Genomic DNA, 7,434 nt, shown 5'->3' with positions numbered 1-7,434 from the left:
TATATAAGTACACTGTCCCTGTCTTCAGACACACCAGAAGAGGGCGTCGGATCCCATTACAGATGGTTGTGAGCCACCATGTGGTGGCTGGGAATTGAACTCAGGACCTCTGGAGGAGCAGTCAGTGCTCTAAATCACAGCTCCCACATAATATGTTTTAAAGGGGGGGGGGACCAGTGGACTGTTGCAAGAGAACACGGATTATACATACAGTTACAGAAATATTTCATACCAATACAAAAACACTTTAAGGGAAAATTATGAAATTAAATAAAATGCTAATAACCTCATGCACTCTTAAAGATAAGGTCAACAGCAAACTCCTCTTAGGGTAGCAGCACCATTTCTATGGAGATGGATGTAAAATCGAGCAGGTATATTCTAAGAGCAAGTGTGATGTCGGGCAAGTTAGATGAATTTTCTGCTCAGAGAGTAATTAGTCACCTTGCCTCACACAGCATCTCCCCCTCACAAGGACTAACATCGTCGTGACTGTAAAATGTGATTTAAAACGATCAACTCTATTCCCATGAAGCGAGCAAAGAGGGTGCACTTTGAACTGAGAGGCAGTAAGGGGAGATCTGTATTATCAATGTGCGCACCTGATGGGCATAGATAACGTATATGGTAACATTTCCTTCCTTGTAGATGGTTCTCATTTGTGTATGAATGTGAACACACATGCCATGATGCCTGTGCGGTCAAGAGAACAACTTTTAGGAGTTGATTCTCTTGCTCCACTTGTTCCTGGCTGCCTCTTGTGTTGTTCCGATGCTGGGCGCTCTGGGCTAGCTGGACTGAAAACTTCCTGAAGGCAGGCTCTTGACCCATTATCTTCTGGCTGTCTCTCCTTTCCTCCTCCAGTCTTGCTGTAGGATCGCCGGGATCCCTGATAAGCTGTTGAATCCGGTTTGGGTTTTTCTCTTTTGTTATGTTATGTTTTGTTTGTTTGTTTTGTTTTGACTTCAGCTCTGGGATGTGACTTTCTCAGGTTATCCAGCTTTCCCTGTAAGAGCTTTTACCTGTGGAACCTCCTCCCAGGCCCTTTAGCTCATCTTAAGGTTCAGTAATTGTGTGGATGAATCACATTTTGCTCGTGCATACATCAGCCGGCAGACACCCCCTGATCTGTCCTGGGTGCGTTCCTCTGTAGTGATCTCCTGGGTGCTATCCAGGAGAGGAGGCTCCCATGGTATCTGGTAACCTCTCCTGGTGTGCAGAGAAGATACCTGCATACATATTTATGTAAAAAACAAACAAACAAGTCCATTTCACAACTGTCCATCAATTTTTTACTGAACTTTCCTCATTTTATCTATCCATCTATCTATTTATCTATCTATCTATCTATCTATCTATCTATCTACCTATGTATCTATCTGTGTGTAGTGTGAACGTGTATGCATGTTTTTGCATGTGCACTGATGCATGTGTGTCTACTCATGCCCATTCACATGTGCTCAGAAATTACCCTCAATCATTCATTCTTCCACCTCAGTGGTTCTCAACCTATGAGTAGAAACCCGTTTGGGGGTCGAGTGACCTTTTCACAGAGATAACCTAAAGCCATCTGCATATCAGATATTTGCATTACAATTCATACAGTAGCAAAATTATACGTATGAAGTAAAGTAGCAGCAAAGATAAATTTATGGTTGGGGGTCACCAAAGCATGAGGAACTGTAGGGTCGCAGCATATGGAAGGTTCTATCTTAGTCAGTGAGGCTCGCTCTCTCAATCACAGTCTCTCAAATCAAATCAGAATGTATAGTCTCACTTCCTGGCTTGCTCTGAGGATCCCTTGTCTCTGCCTTCAGAGGTAGAGAATTAGAGATGAGCCACCACACCCGCCCAGGTACAAGCCACACCTACCCAAGTCCAAGCCACACCCACCCAGATCCAAGCCACACCCACCCAGATCCAAAGTCATGCCCGCCTAGATCCAAGCCACACCCAGTCACTGGTGATCTGAACTCAGGTGTTCACGCTTGCCTGAGAAGCACTTTAACTTCATGGCCATCTCTCCAGCTTCTCATTTTACATTAATTCTTAATTTTTTATTACCGTGTGTGTGTGTGTGTGTGTGTGTGTGTGTGTGTGTGTGTGTGTGTGTGTGTGTGTGTGTGTAGACTAGAGGTCAGTGTTATGTGTCTTTCTCAATTACTCTCCATCTTTGTTTGTTTGTTTGTTTTGTTTTTCCAGACAGGGTTTCTCTGTGTAGCCCTTGCTGTTTTGGGACTCAGTCTGTAGACCAGACTGGCCTTGAACTCAGGGATCTTCCTGCCTCTGTCTCCCCAGCACAGGGATTATGGGTAGACGTAGTGCATCTACTTCCTTTTCTTTTTTATTTTTTTAAAATTTTTTTTAAAGTATAACTTCAGTTTTATTTTTCCATGGTATTTTTCTTTCTGCCTTCATGAAATCACCTCTTTACATGGGCTTTGGTGGAGGTTGTGGTGCAGCGCCAGCAGGTCTGAATCGTGGTGGGGGTGTTCGGTCCTTCCGGGCCTCAGGAGATCGATTCCTGACGACCTTGCTATGAATGGCATAGCTCACTCAGTAGTGCAGCTTGACATAGAGCTTGAGAAGCACGTAAGCGTCGAAGACGCTTACTTCAGATATGTCCCTGACTGCAGCGGCTTCTACAATGTTCCGAATGACAAACTTCTTAATGGCCTTATCCTTGGGCCTGCACCGGGCGCAGTTCGTGCAGCGAATTGACTGCACATGGCCGCGGCCCTTTTTGGCACGACCGTTGTTTCTCCTTTTTTTGGTCATATTGGAGCCAAGATTCCTCCTTTTCCTTTTTATAACGTGGGTGCTAAAGTCTGAACTCTGGTTCTTATATTTGTGCAGCAGACATGTTAGCAACTAAGCAATCCATCCAGCTCCCCATACGATTTGTTTGTCTTTAAAACAGGTCTAACTATGTAGCCCAGGCTGGACTGGAGTCTGTCTCAGCCTCCCTAGTGTTGGGATTACAGGTGGCTTCTCAATCTTGTTTGGGTGGCTTGCTTAGGCTGGGCACGTGAGGACTTTCTCCCGTTAACAGGCCTGTGTGGAAAGGTCGTCATATCAGCCCCTGCCCCTCCTCCACCTCTCTATCTCTAGAATAACAACTATGCCACGAACTAAATTGTTGTTTTTTTTCAGAGTTGGGGACTGAACCCAGGACCTTGCGCTTGCTAGGCAAGCGCTACGAACTGAATTGTTAACCTTTGCAGGCAACCTCGGGATGGTTGTGCCCTGGGGCTTGCCCCTGTCGCCATGCCGACTAAATCTGCTTTCTTCAATCTAAGCACTGGGTCCTCCACCCGTGAGTGCACAACCTTTCCACTCCTCTTGCCCCCTCAATCCATCTGCCGTGGGAACTCATCCTGCCCATAACTGGAGCTTCTCTCTGTGGCTTCTGGGAAGTGGCTGCGCCTGTATTCTTCCAGTTGAGGGAAAATTACAACCAGGGGCTCTGAAGATGGCTCCATGATTCCAGGTTCCAGGCTCCATGGGAAACCTGTCTTCAAAAACGCAAGGCAGAGGGAGGGCTGGTGATACTGCCCAATGGGTAAAGGCCCCTGCTGCCAAACCTGACCATTTCAGATTGATCCTTGTGACCCACGAGATCCAATGGGAGGGATGACTCCTGCAGGCTGTCCTATGGCTTCCATACCTGCTAACCCTACCCCCACCCCCGCTCCAAAAATGAAATGAAAATGTTCAATAAGGCGGAGAGTGCCTGAGGAAGACCAGATGTTTGCCTCTGATTGCACATACATGCATATATGCACACGTATGAATACACATGCACATGTAACACATAAATATAATTTGCTTTTGGGTGTGTGTGTTGCCTGCATGCCTGACTGCACACCACATGTGTGCAGTACCACTGAAGACCAGAAGAAGGCATCAGACCCTCGAGGTACTACAGTTACAGATGCTTGTGACCCGCCATGTGGGTGCTGGTAATTAATTAGTCCCAGGTCCCCTGGAAGAGCAATCAGTGTTCTCAGCCACTGACCATCTTTCCATCCCCATCAGTTTAAGTGGCAATGAGAGGGAACAGGACCATGTCTCCATGGCAACCTGTATGGAAGTCTTGAAGACTGACATGAGGAGGGAAGCCGGGCCCTCGCCATTCCCTTACTCTACACTGGATGCTCTCAGTGGAGGGCTTTGTGCCTGGTGCACATTATTCCTCCCTAATCTGGCCCGAGGCCTCGAGTTCTGAGGTCCAACCCAGTGACTTCCACAAAATGGCACTACTGGATTCTCTAGACTGAGCCTTGTCCCTTCCCCTTCTTGATTAGTGAATCGTGAAGTCTGCATCTGGACTGGGACTTGGACTTCCCAGACTCGTGTGTGTGTGTGTGTGTGTGTGTGTGTGTGTGTGTGTGTGTGTGTGTGTGTGTGTGTAAGGGTGCACATGCAGACACATGCATGAGTCAATGTATGTGGAGACCAGAGGTTGACATCAGATGCCTGCCTTACTTACCCTCCTCTCTTTCAGAGTCCCCTGAACCCAGAGCTCACCTGCTGGCCTAGCTAGCCAGGCTGCCTGTGGGATTTCCCGTCTCCATTTCTGAGCACTGGTATCACAGGCAAGTTGCCATGCCTATGCCCACTGGCTTTGTGCGAGGGTGTTGGGGAGTGGCTACTCAGGTCCTCATGCCCCTGGGGCAAGTACAGTCTATGCTGAGCTAAACTCCAGCCCCCAGTTTCCTGCATTTACTCCATCTGGTGAAGGTGACCAACTGAGGCAGAAAACCTGGAGATTCCGCCATGGGCAGAAGAGCAGCTGGGGGTTCCCTGCTCCACTCTGCTCCAAGGGCCTCTCTAGGTAATAGGGGTCACAAAAGAATCTGTTTCCCCGCAGTAGTCAGAGACAGCTGCTCACCACAGATCAAAGGGAAGGCCCGAGGTGCAGACTCGTGCACTGTGGAAAAATGAAGGCCGGATACCCTGGCTGAGCCTCCCTCTGAGGTCTCCATGTTTACACAGGTAGCAAAAGTTGCAGGAGGAGAGAATGTCTCCAGGCCCACCTCTGCCCAGCAAAGTCAGCCTTCCTTCCCAGCTTCCCTCTCAGGAATGTTCCTCCCTCCCCCCATGGCTACTTCCTTTACAGAAACTTTGCTTTTTAAAAATTATTTATTTATTTATTATAGATGAGTACACTGTCACTGTCCTCAGACACACCAGAAGAGGGCATCAGATCTCATTACAGATGGTTGTGAGCCACCATGTGGTTGCTGGGATTTGAACTCAGGACCTCTGGAAGAGCAGTCGGTGCTCTTAACCGCTGAGCCATCTCTCCAGCCCCTTTGCTTCTTCTTCTTTTTTTTTTTTTAACGAAACGTTTCCCCGTTATTTATCTAGTGTGTGCACGTGTGCTTGTGGGGCACACATATGGAGGTCAAATGACAACTTGTGGAAATCAGTTCTCTAAATCTGCATGTGTATCATCAGTTGATGGTTTGGCCAGGCCTCTGCCTTCTGCTATTGGAATCAGTGAGGCTTAATCCAAGGGTTTGTGCATTTGTATTTCTGGGAAACCACAAGTTTCTTCCTCTACCTCTCTTCAGCTTTGTGTGTGTTGATTGTGGTGTGTATATGTGTGTGTGTGTGTGTGTGTGTGTGTGTGTGTGTACTCCTATGCAGACCAGTGAGTGTGCAAGAGGACAGAGGAGAGGATCAGGTACACTCTATCACTCTGTGACTTATTTCTCAGCAAGGATGGCAGTCAATGAACCCCAAGATTATCCTGTTTCTGCTTCTCACACACACACAGACACAGACACACACACACACACATGCACACACGTGCACACATACAATCACACATGCACACACACACATGCACACACAATCACACACACACACACACACACACACACACACACACACACACACGGCCAGGTTTACAGATACCGGAAAGACTGTGTCTGGAGAATAAATGGACACTAAGATTTGAACTCAGGTCCTTATGGTTACACAGCAAACACCCTTAACCATGGAGGCACCGCTCCAGCCTCAGCCCTCAACAAGTAACAAGGGGAAAGTAGGAAACAGACAGGGAAGACGGTGCCGTTGATGGAATGAGTCTAGGTGGAAGGAGATTGTGTGTGTCAACCCCAGACCCTCAGACAAAGTGGAAACATCAAACTGAAAGTTAGAGTAACTTTCAAGCTGGTTTTCAGGTTGCAAAGCTGATGATATCACGGGCTTCTGTAACATCATTTATGAAGGGCCACACTCCATGGGGCTAAGCAGCCCAGTGGAAAATGGTGTCTTCCCAGAGCTCCATTCTTGAGATCTCCTCAGATTGAGGGAAGGGAAACCACACGATGGTTTGGGGAAAGGCAGCAGCTGAAGAGGTTTGGGGTGTTTGGGGTGCTGTGGGACAGGGTTGAGAGCATCAAGCCTGAGCCTCACACTGGGTGGGCTTTCTTCACATAGAACCAAGGGTGGAAGCCAGCGCCCAGCCTCCATCCAGCAGCCCAAAGCGGAAGAGGGACTTGTCATCGGATTCTGAGGATGACCTGGCAGAGCCACTGTATTCTAAGCCTCCTGCCTGGAGGCTCGGGTGGAGTCCTTGCCACCACCTGGCCGCTTTAGCCTTTGCTTCTGGGCTCAATCTGAACCCTCCCCCAGGGAGCTGGTTCTCCCGGCTGCAGCTCCCAAGCTGTCCCGGTTCACACTATAACAAGTGTGCTTCCTTCACAGAGGATCCTGTGGTGAAAAAATTCCTGAACTGGGACAAGATGCTGAGGGTGTCAGACAAGGTGAGGAGTCCTGCGCTGAGCTGGCCCCCTGCTCCTGTCCTGCCTGGGGAGAGACCTCACTGACCCACACTCCTCTGTCCCTCAGTGGTTCCACCTGAACCCACACGGGCCTGGCCCTTGATATCCTGTCAGTGTCTCTCTGCAAGGACTGGCAGCATCTTCCAGAGTGGACAGGAGGCTCCTTTGCTTCATTGGGGTCCTTGGGATCTGAGCCCAAGGCCACCATTTTACCTTGGGAATTGCTTCCTCTCTCCTCACAACTCTCTGGGGTCCTTAGCTTCAGCTGGACAAGCTCCTCCTTGTCCCTGATGGCCTAAACCCTCCCTCAGAACTGACCCAGAGCCAGCCACCCTCATACAGGCTGCAACAAGCCATGCAGCCATGCAGGAGCAGCAAGGGCACCTGCTTGTGCCCTCTCACCCTCCATTGCCCACCCTGCAGGAACCAAAACTCCAGGCTCCTCTCTGAACCTCATGCCCACCTCCGCCACCCTTCCTCTCTCCCTACCGTCCTCCTCTCCAGGGTGTGACTGCTCCTCTCTTGTCTCCTCTCTCCATCAGTATCTCCTGTCTATGGTCATAGCTTATTTCAGCCGTGCTGGGCTCTTCTCCTGGCAGTATAGGCCAATGCACTTCTTCCTGGCTCTGTGAGTATT

The 7,434-nt window shown here is 49.0% G+C and overlaps 2 pseudogenes; one reads left to right on the top strand and one right to left on the bottom strand.

Annotated features, from left to right (window-relative positions):
• Positions 1-2,357: 2,357 nt before the first annotated feature.
• Positions 2,358-2,778, bottom strand: LOC116885722 (annotated as a pseudogene).
• A 457-nt stretch (positions 2,779-3,235) lies between these two features.
• LOC116885871 lies at positions 3,236-7,429 on the top strand (annotated as a pseudogene).
• Positions 7,430-7,434: the final 5 nt, after the last annotated feature.

Source organism: Rattus rattus, chromosome 16 (genome assembly GCF_011064425.1).
Source record: "Rattus rattus isolate New Zealand chromosome 16, Rrattus_CSIRO_v1, whole genome shotgun sequence".
Taxonomy (NCBI): Eukaryota; Metazoa; Chordata; class Mammalia; order Rodentia; family Muridae; genus Rattus; species Rattus rattus.
The sequence above is the reverse complement of the archived record's forward strand: the minus strand, read 5'-3'. Positions and strand labels throughout refer to the sequence as shown.